The 22,179-nt window shown below is 41.7% G+C and overlaps 1 protein-coding gene across 3 annotated transcripts in view; it reads right to left on the bottom strand.

Moving 5' to 3' along the window:
* kcnc2 (potassium voltage-gated channel, Shaw-related subfamily, member 2) overlaps positions 1 to 22,179 on the bottom strand; it is a 99,452-nt gene that overhangs the window by 67,770 nt on the left and 9,503 nt on the right. The gene's annotated exons all lie outside the window — the stretch shown is intronic.

Here is a 22,179-nt window from a genome sequence, read left to right as displayed (position 1 = left end):
TAGTTACGGCATTAAGCTCTTGTTTTTAGCCAACGAGTGAGCAGGTACAGGTTTGACCCCAGTTTGAGTATTACCATTACATTGAAGTTACAGAGCGAATATCCAGTCTTTTCAAAAAAGAAATACCCGACAAACTTTGAAAGATGCAGAAGATCATTCGCCGAAGGGGTGGGCTTGTTCCATTTGTGAAGTAGTGTTGAGGTCAGTAACGGTGATGGAAGATACAAGCCTCCCCTTCAAAAAAAAAAAAAAGTCGAGCTAGCCCCCACATAATTGTGTGGTAAATATATATTTATATATACTAGGCATTACGATAACAGCGTGTAAGAACTGACGTCAAAATAAAAGCGCCCAAGAAGTGACGTTTAAATAAGAGTTTCACATTCCTTCATTCAGTTTGTCAATTACTACAAAAGTAAAAAAATAAACAACAAAATGAATATGAAAAAATAAATATAATGAAAGACAATAAAAAAATACTGCCTGCAAACTGTATTTCAGAGAAAAATGTAAATTCAATTGTGTAAACAGTTAGTCAAAAAATACCAATCTGATGTCTAAAAATATTGAGATATTACTTATAAGCCCCAATTTAACAACACTTACCGCTGTTCTGAAGAAACTCTGAATCTAAACTTCTGGATGAATTCTGTCTGTTGTCTAAAATATTGAAAATTTGAAAAATGGCGACAGTGGCTAAGTGGAGAGCAGGGCTGTCCTTCAATCAGAGGATCGGTGGTTCGATCCCCGGCTCCACTAGTTGCATGTCGATGTGTCCTTGAGCAAGACACTTAACCCCAAAATAATCCCGTAGCTGCGCCTACAGTGTATGAAGATAGAATCTGAATTGTAAATCGCTTTGGATAAAAGCATCTGCTAAATGACTGTAATTTAAAATATTGAAAAGTAAGATCAGTATACACCAATATTACTGATGCCATATTTCTAAATGATGGTTCACGTTGCACATACAGAGCAAGGATATGTCCTTTCTGGCAGTAAACGTTTTTGAGTTGGGAAAAAGAGGCACAACTTGGCTAGTAAAGGTTTAGCGTCTTTGCAGTCGAAAACCAAACTAAATTGTGAGATTACAGGAGTTTTCACAGTCTGGTTCTTTGCCGTCACCACAAGTGGACCCATGAAAGAGAACCAGCTAACATTAGCTAGAACCCCAGAAGACCAGCTCTCATGTACTGAGGTGTCAACCACTGACATAGGAAACACCCACTAGGGCTTGTGCCTTAGGTTCCACAAATAAGTGGAAAGAGAAACTGGTGACACTTAATAACCATCATTAAACGGTAAATTATTATTTTATTAAACTTTATTAAACATTAATTATCATTCCATTGTTGTTAATGGCAAAATAACTATTAACTAAAGTTTAATTGACTGTCAATTTTACTATTTATTAATGATGGTATATAAAGTTTTACCAAATGGCTTTATCCTCCTGAAAAAAAATGATGCACAACTGCAGTATCATTGCAGTTTATACTGAGGCAAAAGTGAGAAGAAATTCAAATCTCAGTTTGAATTGAAGGGCAATCAGCAGGGTGCCGCTCTGTTAGTTTGAGACCAGACTGTGTCATACATTTTCAATGTGGAACAGTTATTTGCATCAAGCTCAGATGATGTGAGCCCTGCAGCCTGCAGCGGTCTGCTGAGTGCAGCATGTCAGCGTTCACTTCTGAGCCGGTCTGAATCTCCCAGCGTCCATGAGGTCTAGGACTGACACTTGAGCATGTCTTAAATCTAGCAGGAGTTCCGACTTTTTGCGACCGTAAACTCTGAGTGTAATCCTCCCAAAGTCGAGCGGTTTGCCTCAGAATCAGAGCCAGTTCAGCATCTGGGTGAACGTGGTACCTGAGGTCATTTAGATAACAGACACGGTGACTACACTCCTCATCCGTTCTTTTCTTCTTCTCAGTGCTCATGAAATAAGCAGGAGGCGACACTGTTCATGAAATGTGTCGTGAATAAAGGTGGCACCTCTGGCTGATGGATCACCAAGGTAACAGGAGGGACTATGGTCTGAGAGAACACAGATTTCCACATCAAAGTCGACTCTCAGCGTCGACACTTCTTGGACAGACCTCGGCTATCAAAAAAAAGAACTCAATACCATTAATTATGCTCTTGTGTTTTTATGTTGCATTGCTGAATGAAAAACACAGTTAAACTGCAGTTAATTCTGCTGGCATTTTTAATATGTACCTTTCTCTGACTGTAAAATCAACTATGATTGAGATATTGAGATCAGTCACAAAAGAAAAAGAATGTAGTGACTTACGTTTCAAAAGAAAAAGATTTCCCTAGTATCAATGGCTGAATCCAAATGTGCAGACTTGGGTCATACAAACAGAGATGTCATGAAGTGGATAAAATAACAATCATTTTTAAAATCCTGATTTATATAGTAATTAATTTACCAAAAATAAATGTTAAAAACTTGTCTCATTAATACTTCAATATTGTATTGTATACATCTCTTAAAAACAAAATAAATGTAACGACGAAAAATTTGCTGCGACATACTGATTAAGTCAACCACTTCATGTCCTAGCAACCCTCTCCCTGAACTGGACCAACACTGCAACCAGACATGGATTGATTTCATCACTGGAGTAACATGCAGTTAAGACAAACTAAAGTATTGTTGCATCAGTGTGAGGCATCAGGGCGAGGCATCAGKGCGAGGCATCAGGGCGAGGCATCAGTGCGAGGCATCAGTGCGAGGCATCAGGGCGAGGCATCAGGGCGAGGCATYAGGGCGAGGCATCAGTGCGAGGCATCAGTGCGAGGCATCAGGGCGAGGCATCAGTGCGAGGCATCAGGGCGAGGCATCAGKGCGAGGCATCAGGGCGAGGCATCAGTGTGAGGCATCAGGGCGAGGCATCAGGGCGAGGCATCAGGGCGAGGCATCAGGGCGAGGCATCAGTGCGAGGCATCAGGGCGAGGCATCAGGGCGAGGCATGGGGAAGTAACGATACCATTTACAGATTGTAGCAATGGTCACATGCTGCGACAACCGACTAATGTTACTTAAAGCCATTTCCTCACTCAAACATGGTCGTTAAACAGAAAATATAAATCAGCTGAATAACTAATTAGATGAACTATGGTGTAGTGTTACATGACAGCAGTGGCGCCCAAATTACCTTTAACATGCAGGCTATAAAGAAACATTTGGAAAATAAATTGTAAGTGACTACTACTAACTAGAAACACGTTCCATGAGTTACTAATCGCCATCGTGGGCGAGTTGTTTCTCGCTCCCATGTTTGTTGTTCAAATCGACGTATTTTTGTAGTTGATTACGTTGACCCAGCCCTCAGCATGGTGCGCCTGTGGAACGCGTGCGTTCAAATGTGATTAACGGGGGGAAAAACATACGTACCTCTAATATCAACCGTTTGTCTGCATTTGCCTTTACTTCCCACCGTTCCTACAACATCTACCGGCATCAAAACAGGAAGAAAGCAGTAAAAAAAGTGAAGTCTCTTCCATGGTTTGATTGGCTGCCTCTATCACTGCTGGAGCCACGCGACGTAAGAGAGGAGCGCACATCGTACCGTAGGGAAACCAGCCTGTGCTGCTGAACACGTTCCTACTGACGTGTCACGTGGGATCGGGTCCTCCATTAAACTGGGTTCTACGGAGTCACATACTCGACTTTGTATTTCCACATTGCACAATGTTGTGTTGATGCAAAGTGCCTTTTTGATTTATCCCTACTTGCTCTCATTTGCATTGTGCTTTCCCAACAAGAAAGTCATTTCCACAGCTGTGCGAGGGGGACCGCCAGTAAAGCTGCACTGAACCGAATTGTGATGCTTGCTGGTTGATTTAACAGCCATTTAGCCAAGACACGTGCCCGACTTAAAACACCACTTTCCCTTCCGACAGTAAGCAGCAGTGGCAATTTAAGATACATCATCGCTGGCAAACGGTGGCAGGCGACTGCTCAGATGAGGACTCTCACATCCTCCCTCTGCACAGCAGGGCCTGAGAGAGACACGGTCGTCCTTGGACGGCAGCAGGCGTGATGCTGAGAGGCTGCATTCCTCGCGCTCGAACAGCACTGAAGTCAAGCTCTTAAAATGGCCCCTCGGCCTGCGTGAGCAGATGCTTTGTTATCCACTACGATCAGATTCCCACAGAATTTAGGTTAACTGTCAACAAACAGGTGGGAGAGCTGGAAGTGAGCTTCACGCTGATGTGTGTGTGTGGACAGTTGGACAGATAAAACAAGCTACATGAATACCTCACCTCTAGCTCTGACAAATATTACACATGTTTTTTTTCTATTTTATGAATAGATAATTATTCAATAAATCAGGAAAGTAATGGGCAGATAAATAAATAGTACACTCGCAGTGTACGGAGCTTGTACACTGCGAGGGACGTCAACATTTAGTAAATGCTCAAATGATGTACAATACAGTGCATTCATGTTAATTACATGTTCCGTTGTTTAACATTTGTTGGAGCTGAACTGTAGCTGCTACATGAATTAGTTACACCTCCTGCTAGTCACACTTGAAAGTCGATGTCACAATTTTTATTGGTCTGCATCAGTTTAATCCAACATCATCGTCCAGTAGCGTGCCAGAGTCACAGCCAATCATAACAATAATGACCACATCTAAATCCAGCCACCAGCTGGGCTTAGGTGACAATCATATCTTTAACAAAAAATAATCACATGAAGTTTTTAAAATGCCTTTATTGTTGTATTCTAATCTTCTCCTTCACTTCTGCTTTCACACGCTGTCAAAGTCTCTCCATTCACAAGTCTGACATCACCGGGGCTCTCATTTATAAAACAGAGCGTAGGATCCACACTAAATGTTTGCGTACATTCAAAAGAGGAAATACACGTTCGCCAAAACATATTCAGATTGCACATGTCTGCTTCCTTTTAGAAATCCAAAATCTACCTGTAAATGTGAGCAGCTGGTTCAGCCTCACATGCCGCCCTCTACACCCCCACATTCAACCATAAATGGTCGATGCAAAGCACCTTATGAATGTTGATGCATAAACATGAGCTGCTGATCAGAGGGTCTTTATGGTGAATCACAGAGACTACGGAGAGGAAGAACGGCATTATGATTAGGACTGATGAGGATGTGTGAGTGATCGTACGAGAGCTGTCACTGGCTTTATTTACACACTTTGCTAATTTCCAACATGGTTATGTGCAGGTGATGAAGATGAAGGTGTGTGACTGTCACCATGGTGACTCCTCTGCTCCAGTGAGCTCTGATACTCTCATCAGATGGCTGTTTACAGTCTGTCTGTGTACAGTCTGCTGCGTCTGTCACCCTATGGAATATAAACCATAAATCAATCAATGAAGTCGTGTTCACTGCAGCGATTCTACTCACAAACACTTAATGAAAGCTAAGATTGTACTTGGTGATATCTGCACACTGTTATAAGATTAATTCTCTGTCCTGCAGTTCTTTAACACTATTGGATGTTATCTTACAGCTGATGATAATTTCATCAGCGGACCACGAGTGTCGGTCTCTGCTCTGCGCTCCGAGGTGCAGACAGCGCTGATTAAATATTAAGTGAAATTTGATTTGAGGTTTGAGTTGGTCTATATCTTTAACAGTTAAAAGTGCTTCTGGCTCATGAGCACCAGCACAAATAACACGGCTGGTTTGACTGTTAATGAAAAAGAGAATATAGAAGTGCAAAGTAAGGTGTTATATCCAGTAAAATGAAATGTGAGAGGCATCACTACAGCTGTAATGATGCCTCTCACATTTCCTTTCTACAATCCGACTTCAATTCACCACCTCACCACGTGTGTCTCCAAAATGTTCGTACGCATGGGTCAGAGTTTGTGTACAGGTGATCACATTCTCCTGTCAAGTTTGTTTGTATAGATCACAACGTTTGCGTGGGAAGTGGCGTACGCCTCTTTCAGACCCTGTTTTGTGCGGACGCAGTGTTTATAAATGAGACCCCTGATCTAACAAATGGTCTTTCTGCCGAGCTCCTTGTTCCAATCAGTCCCTGGATGCTGTTCTTTAAATACCATCGCAAAACCTACTGTCGCACCACTCCCCGCCCGATTGGCCAAGTTTTTCTCCACTGTGAGCCTCAACGAATATTCTAATACACTTCAAGCTGATCTCTCTCTTTGTGTGTGTTACATTACTGCACTGCTGACAGCTATTCTTCACTGAATCTTAGCTAGCATTTATTCTAAGCACAGAGCAGCAAGACTTTACCTCAAGTTTGTACAAGCTTCAACCCGGGAGGTAGAGCGGGTCGTCCACTAACGGGAAGATCGGCGGTTCGATCGCCGGGTCCTCCGGTCCATGTGTCAAAGATAGTGATAACTCAAATTGCTCCTGAAGGCTGAGCCATCACTTTATGAATGTGCGTGTGAATGTTGCAGTCACAGCGCTTTGAGGGGTCAGAAGACAGAAAGGATCTGTATATACTGTGTATGAAAGTCCATTTACCATTCACTTCCGTTAACGGGCAAAAATCCCCCCATAAAATAATAAATGAGCAAACTAAACCATCCGTCTAACATCATGTTTGTAGGCAGGTTATTCTCTGATTATGAAAACCTTGAGCCAGCTGGGAGCAAAAATCAGTGGAATGAGCTGCAGCAGCTTGGATCTCTCAGTGGACACGTGGTTAGACGTCACTGGGTTAGATGCCAGGCTTTTGTACCATGAATGACTTTTAATTAGAGTATAATCAGCAAACAAATGAAATGAATTCCAAGTCATGTATGGAAAGGGCCCGGGGTAATGTTCTCATCCCAGCTAGATTCCTGCAACACTGAAGATGTGTGAGTCGATGACAAAATTGCTCGCGTGGGAGTAAATCAGCATTGTTCTTTGACACACATGCAAAAAATGTAAAATAAAATACCCTCTCTTCTTTACTTCTCATCACTTTGAAAAATATTTATACTCAGACTAGGGTACAGTCAAAAGAGCGTTTTTTATGTGTGTTTCCAGCAGCAAAGGCCAATATTAAGGAAGATATGAGTCACATCTGCTCATAAACAGGACGGGAGAGATAATAAAGAACAGACAGTTTAATGTTGATACTAATCTCATAAAGCACCAGGAGATGTTTGAGTCATCCATCCACTTTTGTGTTGCTTTTCCACACACTAACCCCGACTCAATACTAATGCTAATCCAAGCAAAGATGATATCTACGCCCTGCGTTTATCAATACAGTGAGTAAATCCTGCCACATTCTTTTTATCGCACAATAGCTAGCAGCATAGCTCTGTGGATGGCAATATTGGTCCGTCTGTCAGATTCACTTTGGTCCAGGCCGAAGTGTGAAGACGTTGGTGATCCACTGGCTCTGCATCCAGCGGCATCAGCAGGTTAAAATGTTAATGAGTCAAATGCTTTGGTTTATGACCAAACACCTGCAAAAATAATAGCGTTCCCATCAGGGTCAGCTTTACTTCAGGATTCAGTGCTAATTAGCAAATATCACCATGCTGACATGCAAAGCTAAGCTTGTGACCATAGAATACCTTAGAATCGAAATATTGTTACTTAACAATAAACCTGTAACTGGAAGGGATTCTAATTGAGAAGTCATTTCTTAGTGAACACAGCAATATGTGTAGCATTTGTTTTTTGCTATCCAACATATTGTCAATACTACACCTGCATGATGTTAAGCAACTTGTTTGGCTCCACCCACCAAGGTTAAACATTGGAATATTTATAAATATTTGTATATGACAGTGGTGAATTTGGAATGCAGAAACATTTGGCCACTCTATAATCAAGTGTTACAAAAATAATCGAGTCTATAATTGAATCTGTAATAAACTCATAAAAGTGCACTTACGGTTGGGGCTTTGAGATGCCGTTAAAAGCTTCTGAAGGCGAGCACATGGGCTGTTACTCTGTGATGCTACTTTGATCTTAGCTTTTGCTTTACTTGCAAACGGTGTAAATCAGCATTTTGACTTTACCGATTTAAAGTTGTACTGGAATTCATGACACATTGGCATAAACACAGAGGGGTCTGGGAATAATTCAGCCATTGCTTTGGTTATAACGCTAAGCTGATATAACACCCAGCAACACCAGTGTTAGAGAGTGTTGAACTTTTGTGACACTTGCTTTGAGTTGATAAGTGCTGACTTCAAAATCATCAGTGAGACTTTGTAGCTCTGAGGCAGCTCGTCATAGTGACCAAAGGTGTTCAAATAACTTGTAAATACGGGCATAGTGTTTGTTCATTTTAACGCTCCGAAAGATAAATGAGCTGTGACAATGTTTCAGGTAAGAGTTGTAATACTGACTTAGATTTGCACTGCAATGATCCAGAGACAAAAACGCCTTCAGCAACAACAATAACAAACACTAGTAAATGTCCACAACCTTTTAGCAGTTGAAAACAGTCTTTTTGAAATTTTCAGTTCAAGCCATTACGAAACTGTCCTTCGAAGGCACAATTCAAATGTAGCCTTAGAGAATGATGTCTAATTGGGAGTCAAACCACTGTACGTTCGTTCTCTCCTAAGGTAGTTTGTTAATGCCAAAGCTATGGTGAGGAATTGATCAGTGTATGGAAAAGTGCTGACATCCTATCAAGGGCAGGTGAATAATGAATCACATCCTGCCAGCACCGACTCGTCCTGTGGGAACCTCACGTTTTTTTTGTTTTTTTATCCGTGTAAAGACACCTGGGGCCAAACGATCATGAATAACTTACACGACATGTCTACTTGGGAACCTGCAGAGGAGATTGTTAAGAAATGATTTGCTGATTTGCATGAATTGATGTGAATTTGTGCAGCAGGCTGTGAGATTGATCGGTGTGCTAAAGCGGGAAAAAGTGAAATTCTTTGTCAGGTTCATACCTAGTGGCATTTTCAACAGACTCAGCTTACACTGAAGGTACCATAACATCATTAAATGTTAAGCAAGCATAAAGTATCATCATCCATCTGCCTGTTAATTCCTCTACAAACTCTATTTGACTTGCTTTTTCTGCAAGAGCTAATCTTTGGTAGCCTCGTAGTTACTGTAAATGCTAGTTACTTTTGGGAAACATACAGTTCTTCACTCAAACTCTAGCTGTAAAAGTTGACAGATCATGGTCACATTAAATCTCAGTCTGATGCATGTGGACCTGCAGACATATTGTTTCGTATTGAAGTTTGTTGACCATGCACTGGCAATAAGTGAATCATGTCAGTAAACTGTCAAAAGTCTGCCACCAATGAGTTGTTTGAAACACTGCAGACATTATTTCCTTTGCTAAGATCACGTTGCCAGCCATAGAAATTCAAGCGCGTCCATGTTTTGAAAAGTCCAGTGCGTTGCTGTTACACTACCAACGAGTAAAATTCGGACTGTTCTCAACAGAACAATGACAGCATTGGTCATTTGGTCAAAAGTTTAAAAAACAACCAATGCTTACATTTTCCTCAAAATGGACTTTTTGCAGTGAATAATGAAATAGAAGTGGCACAACATTGTGAGTTAATATCTCTCCAGCCCAAATCTCTTGAGCTTACAAAGTGAGCGACTTTGGCACCACAGACCGTGGTTTGCTTCCTGTTTCCTACCAACAGTGAATGGCATTGTGGTTGAGAGAACCAAACAATCTTTTCAAAACCTTAATCAAGTCATTTTAAGGCCAGGATTCACTTTTGGATTCAATGAAGTGTCACCTGACCTTGGCTGAAAACAAATGTGTTGTAGCTGTTTGTGGTGAACACACTTGAAGGCTGGGTATAAAGCCTGCCGTCACAGAGAGGACGGAGTTATGACCAACCGTAAAATGAGGATAACGACTTTTTTTCCGAAGGCATTCGAAAAGAGACAATTCCAACAATCACTTCATCTGAAGCATGTTGAAACCATTTATTGGTCAAGTTTAACCATTGTCATATGATCCATTTTATAGGGCAGTGAAAAATTATCTCAGGGGTGTCAAACTCATCTTCACTCTGGGCCACATCAGCATCACAGTTACCCACAAAGGGCCGGTTGTAAATGTAAGACTGTGTAAATGTAACTACTCCTAACATATTGTTAAATAACTGTCTCTGCATTTGATTATTGTTTATTCAAGTGTAAAAATATTGTACATGCAGTTATATAAATGTAAAAATATATTTAAGCACATTTCTGTTATTATAACTTATTAAATACTTTAATTTAGGGTTAAGAAACCCACATTACTCTATCAAAGATCAAACTATTAAAGAAAATAACAAAGACAAATATCAAACACAAGTTATTACAATAACTTTGTTCAATGCTTAAAATCCTTTCAAGGGTGCGTTTGCACAATCCCACGTGAAGTATTTCATCTGTTGTAAAGTCACGTTTAAAGTAGTCTTCAATGTACTCACAATACATTTCAATGTCAAGTGTACAGTAACCAGCCAAAGAGCTGCTTCTATGACTGTGTGTTTAAGTATCTCATAATTATGACTTTCTATCTCATAACTTCGACTTTCTATCTCATAATTTCGACTATGGGGATATTTTTATTATCAAGTCTAACTTTTAATTATTTAATTTTTTACTTCATTTTTTTTAACTTTGGTTTTTTGACTTTTTTTTTTTTTGCCGGCGGATTTGCGGGCCACATAACGCATCCCAGGCCCATCCCAGACCCGACGTCATCAGTGGAAGTTACCACTCCACCACCTGTCACTGGTAGGATGCCTTATCCAATACAGGGGCGCCACATTCATTGGCCTGCACATGGAAATCTGGAGTATTTGTTGGCAATAGAAAAGTGGGTGAAAGCCTCTTTGGCCAATTGGATTGGTTCCTGTGTGGCAAACACATGGCACATTTGCATAAAGTTCAGTGGATTCAACTTCTGCCCCCCACATCCTACACTGTGTGCTTGATTTCGCACTACAGTTCATCCAATGTGCGATGAAGCAAATTTCTCACTCCTAGTATGAAAAGCATGCAGGAGGAATTGGTCACACTGGGGTTCTCCATCAACCACCGTGGATAACAATAAAGGTCTAAAATGTCCGTCTGCCTCAAACAGCTTTAAGAGTTGTTGCAAACGTAAAGTGGGAAGAGGGAGATTTCCTCCGGCAGGAGCCCTTTAGCCTCGTCCTTCAGAGACGGGACTCTATCTTCGTGCCGGCAAACCCCTCGTGTTTCTTACGGAAGAGCAAATGCACCCAGCCGTGAATAGCCTGCTGTCTGCAAACTCCTGGGAAGAGGAGGGGGGCTGCCGGAGCGGAGGGCTCATCTGGGTCCCCAGGAGCCTGGATCCAGCAGAGAATTACTAATAGGATTGGTTCTGCCAGGTCGGTATCAGCGAACCATAGAAGACTCAGACAGACATGGACTCCGGCGCTGCACTGCGGGGTTAGGGTCAGCAAGCTTTCACTTCAGTCGGTCCATGAAGCCAATGCAACAGAATAAGAAATGAATAGTTATTCTACAAACCATTTAGAAACATGAGTCATGGTCTTTTAATATGAATGGAACTGAAGCTAAAGGGTCCACCTTTATTCACATTAAAGTCATCTTTCAACAAATCAAACCTTTAGAGTGGAGTTTGAACAGGCTGACGGTTAAGGCCATTGCTTCTTTTCAAAATGGTAACATGCCATTAAAACAAGCAGCCTTATTAGATAAGAATGTTTCATGTCTTCCCTCAAAATGTTCCTACTTCCAGGCTTGTAATGCGGCCTCACACCACAGCTTGCTTTCTCAGGACTCGTAGGGAGAGAGAACCATGTCACGCTTGTATTAAAATCTGAGGTATATTCTTTATTCAATATGATCAGCACACACTGTCCTCTTCTGCATGCCATGATCCCCAGGTGAAGAATTCTACTTCTTCACCAATGTACTTAAAGTTACTTCTTAATATGAAGACTTAAGGCCAAATGAGATATCCTCCATTTAAAAAACTAAATATTGTGGTATATAATGCAGCCCAAAATACACTTTCTGGATTGATACATGTGAAGGTTGTTATATACGTACATATAGGTATTTTGTCATTAGCTACAAAGTAGCAATAAATGACAACACATTTTGTTGGATAAATTCAAAGTTGATCGACTTGTTAATTGACTGAATGTCAATTGACAGTTTGATTGCATTTGCCCCCTATAACCTAAACCTAAAACTTGGGGGGGGAGTGGAACGAGCTGTAAAAACAACACTGACATATGATCGCCTTAAAACTGATTATGGCAAATATTTGCCTATTTACACATCCAGCAGACACAGGCTAACATTAGCATTCATTGGAATTTGTGTCACTGGCCACACAATGAATGAGTCCAGTGTTCACCGCTCTGCTTTGGTCACCAACTGTCTTTAGCTGCTAAATGCTCCACTATGGTCAGCAGCTTCTCTAACTGCCCCTGTCTGCTGATCAGGTAGAGTACAGTGTTAACGTGCTGACACTCTAACAGAAGGGTGCCGGCCATGAACAATGACCTGACAGATGCTAAAATGAGGAACTATAAACATTCCTTCACTTCAATCTTTGCTTGTATAAAATAATGATTGACGCAGCTTTAAAATTGTGCAAAAAAGCCACAAGGCGTAACGGAGTCCGAGCATTCATTCATTGTGATGAAAAACACAAAAAAGACTGATTTGTTCAAACAAGCATACGAAATGATTTTTATGTGAAAGCTCTCAAGACTTTTCTATTCTTTTAAGTACAAACGCAATCATTAAAAACATGTTTTATGAAATTGCCAGGTCATTTTTACATGCTCATTTAGTGCCCACAAAAAATGTTTTGCTTGAAGAAATGTTGTGTTTGTGCAACTACTGTAGATTGTTATAGAGCATAACGTCCGTACCAACCAATATTCAAAAAGTGACAAGAAACGGGATCATCTGATGATCTGAATATGAAAAGTGAATACTTGAAGTAGCATTTAGAAAATAAACTCTTAATACAGTAAACGGCATACCACAACTGACAGCACAGCACAGTGTGAAGGGAGCTTGAATGGAGCGGATTGTTCAGCAGAGCATGAAGTCTCTCCAACAACGTTCTCCGCTTCATGACAGGCTGCACGTCACACAGGAGGTTCAGTTTGTTGAAGTGGAGATGAAATGAAAAAATACTTTAAACCTTTTAGATCATAACGTGCACCTATTTAACAATATATGTTTCAAAAAAATTGGGAAAAAAATCTATTTCTTTGTAATTTTCTCCAAAAATTGAATTAGCAAAGGTTCATCAGCAAAGGACACACAGATCTAAGTTTTAGCTTCACATCCGAGTCATTACTTCGTGCAATTGTGCTAATCAAATGCAGTCTTATCCTTAATAAAATCAAATCTTCATCTCATGCAAATTCCCGTCTTGGGGAAATTTGCGATGCTACGCAAATAAACATTTTCCAGAGCTCCACTTCCATGTGTGACTGGGTTTTTGTGCCAGAGGGTGGAGGCAGTGCACCGACCCTTTGTACCATTTACTCTTCTTTCCAAGAGACAATGTCCTGGGAGGCTTCTGTTACCGACGGCAGTCGATATCAGGCTGGCAGAGCCTGCATTACCATATGTCATCATCATCAGCCAGAGACACCCCTGGCAGTTCTGAAATACGCTGCATTAACAGTATTTATAACAACCTTAATATAGTTACAGTTCCATAGAAAATAGGCTGGTCTCCAAGGTACCTTCAGGAGCTTTGAATATTTTATGTTTGTCTCTGAGCCAGTCAATGATGATAATATATTTGAGCAAGACCAAAGAAATTCAGAGAAGACATAACATAAGTTAACACGCAACATAATCTTTTTTTAAAGTGGAGGAAATAGAGCATTTGTTGGGGACTGTTTTCGTTTGGTGCTGTATAGTGAGTATTTCTGGCAGCAGCACGGTGCATGTGGTCAAAATGAACTACAGTGTGAAAGTCTGTGGTGATGAAGTAACATGTCACCCAATGAAACAGTGTGTCTCTCTGATGTGCTTTTAATGGATCTTGGACAACAATGGAGCTCTATGGTGTTGGGGCCATGTGCCGACCATGTGCTTTGAGACAAAGGAACCTGGCCTTCTTATTTTGCAGAGCAATCTGCAGCCTGATCTGAGTTTGAGATAGGAGCAAGCTCCAAACAATGTTCAGATGCGAAAGCAATAAAACATCAACACTGTGATCTAATTGGCCGAGGGCCACAGACACCCCAGGACCCCCTGCGGCTCAGCCCTTCTTTTACAAAACCGTGTTTCACCCAGTGGTGGACCATCAGGGCCAGCAAGGCCTTCTCTGCTGGCCTAAACAGAATCACAAAGTTATATCTAGTTTATAATTTAATAATTTTTCATAAATACACTACATGTATTATAATTTATAAAAATATTTTTCCCATTATCTTATTTTCTCATTGCACAGCTACTGTCTTCCTCAGTTGCTCTGCTTCCAGTGCAGCTTGTTTTAAGTAGAGCTTTTATCCAATCAGATCTCACCTCTGTGTCTCTAGGTAAGAAGAGAGGCCAGAGGCCTGCAGACACACAAGTGAATCCATGTGCAGTTTAGGTGAATGGGGACGATATTGTTGATTGTCATAGTGTTCAACCAATCAGATCTTTAGTTTGACATGTTGGGCGTATTCTTTGACATGTCAGAGCCTGCTAGCTGGCCTAGCCATACGTGATTGGTCAGTGGGCTAGCGTGACATGTTGGGCGGTGACAATCCCAATATCTGCTGCCTCTGTCGAGCGGACATTTTCAGCCTCAAACGCATTAAAATGTATTCAAGAAATACAACTGGGGAGGCTCGACTGTCTTCACTGGCGTCCATGAATGGAGAAGGACTTCTTACTGGAACTAAAACGCACGGATGTACTGAACAACCGTGAGATTAAACTCTTTGTTAACAAAGAAAGGAGGATGGACTTTGTCTTTAAATAGTGAACAGCAGCTCTGTTAAGTTAAATGTGTTTGTTTTTACATCTGCAGTAGCTTTAATATGCTCGTTTATATATTATTATTTGTACAACTTGTTTTTATGAAGATGGATTTTTGTTTGGTTTTATATGTGATAGGAACTATTGTTATGTCCAATGTTGCTCTGGGGACATATTTAGTCAGTGCCAGTGTTGCCAACTTGGCGACTTGCTCGCTAAATCTGGTGACTTTCCAAACCCTCATGGCGACTTTTTTTGTCAAAAGCTACTAGTCACAAATCTAGTGACTTTTTCTGGTGTTGTTGGAGACTTTTCTGGTGTTTTGACTCTGACGTGAAAGCACGTACCGTTCTGCACTGTGGTGAACGAGCAGCGGGTGCTGCCGTGAGCCGCCCCGAAGCACTGACAGGCAACTACTCTCACAGCAGCCTCGCGCTGCAGTCAGAGAAGAGAGGAGACGCACTCTCTGCGTATTCTCTGTAGTTAGTGTATTTATAGGTGTTGGCTTCATTTTTACACGAAACAAATAATAACCGTAGCTGTGTTTCAGCTGCAGGACAGCAGTGAAGGCCCAGGTATAAAATGCACGGCCCGCCACTGGTTTCACCTCCACCTCTATGCCAGTCCATGCGATTCAGTTCGCAAGTAAGGAGGCAAGAACGCAACGCTGCTGTTTAAAAAAGAAAATCCTAGGTCAAACAGTTTTATATTCACTGGACCAATAGAGACTTGTTTTGTTTTTGTTTCACTTCCTGAGAAAGGGAGAAGTGGACAATTTTCCTGCAGACGTGAAAAAACGGATTCTTCAGAGAGAGACTTGGGTGGAGAGGAGAAGCACACTTCTCCTCTCCACCCAAGCCGCCTTTGTTCCAGCCGTAAGGAAAGACACATTCCCTTACTGAGCCGAAGGAAGTATCTCTGACACACAGTTTTTCATCACCGTGCCGCATGGAGCCGTGCCGCCTGAGTACCGTCGGAAGACCGACCGATCAGACCACGGAATTTACTCATAGTAAGGCAAAGAGTCTGGGCAGATTTAGGTTATTGTGTTTATTATCTTGTGTGTGTTGCTTAAGTTACTGTCATTTTTATAACGCGGTGTGTATGCTCAACAATCGCCGAGATTAACGATCAAGATCGTTAATGGAGTGTAGAAGTTACCTTGTATTTCATACTGCTGCAATCGCGTTGAGATGGTTCACCGCTAGCGGAGGCGGAAGTTGTTTCTCATCAGTTCAAAGGCGAGAGCCGCGGCTGGGCGACTCAAAGATCGCCAGTCGTGTTTCAGTAGATGAGAGAACAATCATCCGTACTCCACCGCGACGGGGAGGATCCTATTTTATTTTTGGAGGATTTATTTTGTTTTGTTTGCTTTCTCTCTTTTTTTACTAACACACACACACACACACACACACACACACACACACACACACACACACACACACACACACATATAGCGTTAAGCTAATGTAGCTCCGGGGTGAGCTAACTGCTTCAGACACGAGTAGATAGCGATCTCTCTATTGTCTATCGCCATGTTAGAGTCCCGCGCCATTTAGTGGTCTCGCGAGGTGGTCACGTGCAAACTCCATTATTATAGTACGGCCTATCATCAAGGTGTAGTTCCACGTGACGTAGCTACGTTGATATTACATCACACGTCTGAGCAGTTGTCTCGCCTCTTCCCTACACACAAGTATGCGCGCACACACACACACACACACACACACACAATCTCCCTCTTACCACAGTCTGTTGATTTTAGATAGCGTGCTCATGAATGTATCGTTGTTAGTTTAGATATTAGTTGACTAGATCATTATTATTAGAATGTAATAAACTCTGTTATGTTTTAAAGAGCAGCTGTCTGTGATTACTTTGTGCATGTGTATTGTGATAATAGCTGATATGTGGTCTGTGCTCGAACTTAAACCTTCACTTTCACTCTGAATGTGTAATAGTACTCAGACTGTTGACATTGTCAGTGAACACTAATTATGAGACTTAGTTTATAGTTTGGTTATTGGTCCCTGTTCGCAGGGTGGTGCCCCGTTATTATTAATAATCGTTAAAGTTACTGCCACTTCCACAACAGTGCATGTATCCAACTAACAAGTAGTGTGTGTGTGTGTGTGTGTGTGTATAAAACCTGATATATCTTCTACCTCTGTGCCATTGTTGGGAACGAAAAGATGGCAGCAGCTATCTATGGCTGGGACTTACAGGCTTGAGAAGACTCTCCGTCGACAGCTAACAGTCATGGTACCTAGTATAAGTTAAAATTTGATAACAACACAACAGAAAAATAATATTTTACACGTGGTTTACTAAGAGTGCAGCCACATAAAAACGCATTTGGAGGTTCGCGCCACCACGTCAAAATGCATATACTACGATAAACTACATGTCCGAAATTTGAACTATAGTTTATTTATGTCAATGTGTGGTTAACTATATCATATTTAACCATTATCAACTTTCACAGATTCTAGAAAATTCTCATGAACCAGACTTTGGTCTTCACACTCTGTCCCAGGAACTTGACTCATGGTTTCCAGTTCAGGTTAGAAAACTTTCCCAGCATTCAATCTGATAAATCTGCATATCCCTAGCTTCGTAATTTCATTGGCTATGTGGAGCCTGAGTTTGAACAGGATCTGTTGCGATTGGCTCGAGCTATACCCAAAGAAGTGAGGCGGGCATTGTCTTTCAAAGCGGACTCTCGTTGGCTGTTCCAGACTGTGACCGGGCTATAGAAGCTCCTATTGGGTCAAATGAGGTGTCAATCTAACTGGCGGAATGTAGGCTCCATTTTGCGATGAAAATCTCCGCTCTGTTTTCACGGAACGTGAAGTTATGCCCGAAATATTATCGCGAGTTATCATATCTGCTGGCTAATTTGAAATGATGCAACAGCCCCCCGTGGGTCTTTATGGACGTACTAATGTGTTTTGGACTAAATCTTTTACTGGATTCGATCGAGTGGACCCTTAGCCACCTAGCAAGACCGTTTTTGCTGGACTAGCATGCACAAGGGGCATGTTATGGATCATAATCGGTGAGTGCGATATTTTATCGGCTATTTTTGGAGTGCTTGTTTGACAGAGACGTTAACTGTACCTGCTGTTGTTATTGTATCTTGAAATGGTTTGCAGAAATCGAATTACAAGAACCGTAGCTTTCTAATGAGATATCACATTAATACTCATCGTTACAGGGCAGTTGTGTGCATAACACAAATATGCAGTTATCACTCTGACGCAAGATTAACTCGTCACTGAAATACTAATATAAGTTTGTTCTTTTTCTTCCTGCCTTTTCAGTGTTTAATAACTTGCACTTAATTATTATTCATATTACACTTTCTTTGACACCTTATGGTTTACACTTTATTTTTAGATTGTTAGCACTTTAAAAACTAGAAATACCGCCTCACGGCTAAATGCACCAACCAGATAAACGGCTAAATGCCTCCACCAACCAGTCGCAGTTTACATCCACGTCTGTCCAAAGTGTCATCACTTCATCCTATTAGACATTTGTGTGCCAAAAACGTTTTGTTAGGTCACATTGACCTTTGACCACCAAATTATAATCAGTTCATACATGAGTCCAAGTGGACACTAGTGATAAGTTTAAAGACATTCCCCCAAAGTCTTCGTAGAATATGGCTTTTACAAGAATGGGACGGACATTACAGTCATTTAGCAGACGCTTTTATCCAAAGCGACTTACAATTTCAGATTCTATCACATTCATCCATATTTTGGGGTTAAGACACATAGACATGCGACTAACGGAGCTGGAGCCGGGGATCGGACCGCCGATCCTCTGATTGAAGGACGGCCCTGCTCTCCACTTAGCCACAGTCACCCCACATGGACATGAGGTCACTGTGACATTTGACCTACAAATTCTAATCAGTTCATCCTCGAGTCCAGACGGATGTTTCACCTAAATTTGAAGAATGTTGCTAGTGCTCCTGAGATATCACGTTTACAAGAATGGGATGGATGAATGGATTGATGGACATACAGGCAGGCAACATGGAAAAAGTTGCAAAGGCATGAAAAACAAATCTCGGTTTTTAGGTTTTATTTCTAGGTTGTGAAGCACTTTAATGGTTTGTAGAGCAGTGCTAAATACAGTTCAAACTGTAGCTATGACACACCCCCTGTCCGCCTGTCTCTCGCTCTGTCCACCTCCGTCTCTTGGTGCGTTGATTCGACATCACAGGTGCCTTAATTGAGCCCCGCTTGTTCAGATGTGGCTGTATTAGACGGTGGATCCTCTTTAAAGCTTGGGTCTTTGAACCAGCATAAGTGATCGGTGGGTAGAGCTGAGAGCCAGTGGTTGATCCAGTAGTGGGACCAGGCGCGATCGGCATCACACAAAGTTAGCAAGACATCCACTTCATTACCACGCCTCGCTTTGTAGGGACAGGAAAAAAAGATTGGCACATTTTACGGCTTCCATTACGACCAAAGCTGTCAAAGACGGTTATTACGAGTTAACACTCTTTCTGTACACGTCACGCCCCTGTCGTCTCCTTGCTGGTGTGACTTTTTTTTTCTGTTTGCAGCCTGTGCTGTCACCCAAGAGCCTACCGTGCTATACATATGACAGATAACCACCTCTCTGACAATGGGGACTGACCCTTGCCTGTGAAGTGTGCAGGGCTCTGTGGCTGCGTTCCTACCAAATGTGAGTTCATCTAAGCAGAGGGAAAGAGCTTCCTCAATACTTACACTGTGGCTGTGCAGCTTATTAGGTTGGATCAGCCTTCAGTTGCTAAGTGACGGGACTTAAAACCCGAGGCAGAAGAGGTAGACAGACAGGAATATATATATTGTTTTATCTTAAAGCATATCAGGCTTGTGCTGATTGGTGATTGGATCGTATATTGACGATTGAAGGGATGATCGGCAATCGCTTTTTCCTACGCTGGCATTAAGGCGAGTTGAACTTACTATGGGAACTAAGATCTATAGAATCTGTGCATCTAGAGAAGTTTCGGATGGAGTGGCATGTTTGACACAGAGTCCTGTACATAAACATGAGTGGATTTCATATCCTTAATTAGAAACCAGCCTGCAATCTCTTTTCCATGGATCCGACCCTGCTCACACTTTAGTTAACATTCTATTGAATATCACTGTTTTCTTTACTTTTGAAGCTTTGATTGAGGCTTTCGAAAGAAGCTTCGTCTTTTGTCATATTTTATGTTGTCATCCTAAAAGTATGGGGAAAATGTGATTTTGTGTCATTGTGGTTATATAAATGTAATTGATGGTGCTGTTATTGCTGCGAGACTGCCCCGTTAATACAGGCGTGTGTGTGATCACTTTTATTTCCAACCCTGTTGGATGGGAGTTGTGAGCGCATCTCTAATGAGATGAACCGCATACATCCCTGCACAATCTAATCTGTAGTGTTTCATTATCTCACTGTCTCCTCCGTCCTCGTCTTTTCACCATTTTCTCCTCTGCTTGAGGAACTCTTAAGCCTCTTAAAAGTCCTCCTTTCTACTCCTTACAGTTTTTCACCGTAGGAACTCTCATACCCTAACTTTTATCATGTCTAAACTTTAAGGGGAAATTCTTCGAAAATGACATCATTCTGAGAACTTTGTTAGAAGTTCATCAATAGGAGCAATTCTTTGTTCTAGGAAGCTTCATGAATACGGCCCCTGGTCTCATTGAATTCCCGCTGTGCTCTTTACGACAGCGACTCAGCCTCAGCCAGTCAACTGGGACATTGTCAAGAAACACAAACCCGCCCGACAGTCTGACTTATTAATTACCTTTAAATGGGTGAGCATCGGGGTTGTGCAGCTGGTGGCAGAGAAAAGAACTTTCAGTAAATCCATTATCCTTGGGAAGAGCTCAATCTTTTAGAGTGAATTGATGAGCATTAATTATTCAGCATCAAGCCCAAACAAAGGGCACTTCTGCAGTGGATCACGGAGCAACGTCGGGAGGTGGGCGGTGCACGGTAGATGGGGGGGAGCATACCTTTAGCATGCCATCACATTTATAAATGCATGGAACTGAACTCTTCTCTGACCCATTCTTAAGTGCACTTCTGACTCTGAAGCATATCCATCTACCATATAATCCGGTCTCTGGCAGGGTGTCCGCCTGCTGAGATGGACATCAAAGAACAAGACCTCTCTCCTTCTCTTTGATCCGCTCCGGTTTTGACAGCGCTCCTCGCCGTCTTCACTCCGGATGACATCAATTTTCTATTTGCAAATTGAACAATAAAGCTTGTCCAATTTGGATGACATTGAGTCGTATGCGTTTAGTGAAAACCACCCACCGTGTCTTCCATTTTGAGGTGACTGTCACACCGAGAACTTTTATTTCGCACATTTCCACTACAAACACACAGCGTTTTAACACTTCACACGATCTGATGACTAACCCTTGTTCTGGTCTTTTTTTAGTCAGGCAAGCACCTGTAGAAAGCAGGCCTGGAGCAGGAAGAAGGTGGGTGGGAGCAAGTCAACAAATGCACTGCTTATGTCATACGCACTGTTGAATGAGCACCTGTAGAAACCTTTAATGAGACAAGGAGGAGCACTGTCGTCATGGAAAGTCATACATGCACTCATGCTTCAAGATGCTTCATTCGTAATCAAATGCATGACATGCCGACTGTTGTTGTGACTAATTTGCAAAACTGATCTTTCTGAGAGCAGAGACAGGCTCGCTAGCTATTCCATCAAGGACGAAGAGATTTCCAAAGTAATGGTTACCCACAATCCATTACTCTTTCATCCTTAAAGGCATCCGCACGTCATTCCTCCTGCCTCTCTCCTTTTTAAACGGTTAAACTGAAAGAAACACAATGATCCGAGTATTTATAACCAAAAGACGTCAAAGGCAAAGCTTTTGAGATACAATTTGAAATGATTCCAAGCAAATGTGATAAACCTTTAAAGAACATTATTCTATTTAAAAACTGATTTCTAATTGCCTTATGAATATTCTACAATCATCACAAAAATTGAAAAAAGGCCACACAAAGGGAAAGAATCCGTCACAGGGACCCAGTTTAAGACCTCCGAGTACCACAGCATCATATATGACAAATCTGGCACTTTAATCTACTGTGTAATCATTTAAAAGTCCCTTTGCAAGTGACAGCGTGAGCATGTTCTTCATTTCACTGGAGTGTGTGTGAGTGTGTGAGACCACAACACAGACAGACAGACAGACAGACAGACAGACAGACAGACAGACAGACAGACAGACAGACAGACAGACAGACAGACAGA

The sequence above is a fragment of the Anarrhichthys ocellatus genome, unplaced genomic scaffold (assembly GCF_004355925.1).
Source record: "Anarrhichthys ocellatus isolate YVR2014 unplaced genomic scaffold, GSC_Weel_1.0 scaffold49, whole genome shotgun sequence".
In the NCBI taxonomy this organism is placed as follows: Eukaryota; Metazoa; Chordata; class Actinopteri; order Perciformes; family Anarhichadidae; genus Anarrhichthys; species Anarrhichthys ocellatus.
Note: the sequence above shows the minus strand (reverse complement) of the source record. Positions and strands in the feature narration are given on the sequence as shown.